General features: G+C 43.8%; 1 protein-coding gene across 4 annotated transcripts in view; it reads right to left on the bottom strand.

Annotated features, from left to right (window-relative positions):
* Ash1l (ASH1 like histone lysine methyltransferase) overlaps positions 1–1137 on the bottom strand; it is a 227482-nt gene that overhangs the window by 133246 nt on the left and 93099 nt on the right. The window lies entirely within an intron of this gene.

Below are 1137 nucleotides of genomic sequence, written 5' to 3'. Positions count from 1 at the left end.
TCAAGTTGTAAACTTTTATTACAAATTAATAATGAAGTTCTTAAAAATCTCCACTTGACAGATATGAAACAATTTAAAAATCTTTAAAGGTGTATTGAGAAAAACCAGGCTTTATAAAAAAATGTTTGTCATTACCAAAAAAAAGACATCTTTAGGAAAAAATAATAAAAACCCCATGCTGCACAGATAATGCAGATAGTTCTAGTTATCTGATCAATGGGCAAAAAGCAAGCACTTAAGGTCTTCAGTTTCAATCTTTTGTTCATTTCTTATCACTGGAATTCCCTATTCGTTTCTTTCTTGCTGGATGACTAAACCAGATGATGGTAGAGATGTTAAGTGTTTACTCAGTCCCGCCCTGCTCAGCCTGGGGAGCAGACGAATTCGCAGATGGTCGATCTGCTGCTTTTGTCTCTTTACCATCTTGTGGTTTAGGGTTTTCTGGGCGTCTGGTCATTGAAGTTGCAATGGTACAACTCTGAGGTAGCTGCTGATCTTGGGTCTCATCTCCTTTATTTACTTTATCTTCTTCATGGCCATCTTCTCTATGCTGTCTCTGGTGAGGAGGGCCCCTGCGGAATCGTGGTCTAGAACCTCAATACATATTCTATCTCACTTGTCCACCTTGTTCTTCTGCACCCTGGTTGTCAGCACCCTCTATCACTTCTCCTTGCACAAGAGGGTTGGAATACTGTGGTTGATGCCCAAAGGGTCTCCGCATGTAGTAAGGTGGGAACCTTTGCCTGTGGGAGGGCCGGCATTGTTGGGCCTGGCCTTCTGGAGGGCTCTCCAATCCCTCATTCTTTCTTTTTTTGGAACCAGGGATTGAACTCAGGCCCTTGCACTAGCCAGGCAAGCACTTATTCTACTGAGCTATTTCCCTGGTCCCTCCCTCATTCTCCCCCCCCACTATTCTGGTAATTCTGATGGTAATTGCGAGGAGGACCCCTACATCTACAATGGTTGCAGCCTACTACGTTTTTTACTGCCCTGAACTGGAACTCCACCAGGACCTATAACATCTGCTGCCTCTGCACCCTTTTCTCCTTCAACATCAAACTCCACAGTCTCTCCATCTCCTACACTGCAAAGGTACTTCCTGGGGTTATTCTTCTTTATGGCAGTCTGGTGTACAAA

Source organism: Octodon degus, unplaced genomic scaffold (genome assembly GCF_000260255.1).
Source record: "Octodon degus isolate 3935 unplaced genomic scaffold, OctDeg1.0 scaffold00032, whole genome shotgun sequence".
NCBI lineage: Eukaryota > Metazoa > Chordata > Mammalia > Rodentia > Octodontidae > Octodon > Octodon degus.
Note: the sequence above shows the minus strand (reverse complement) of the source record. Positions and strands in the feature narration are given on the sequence as shown.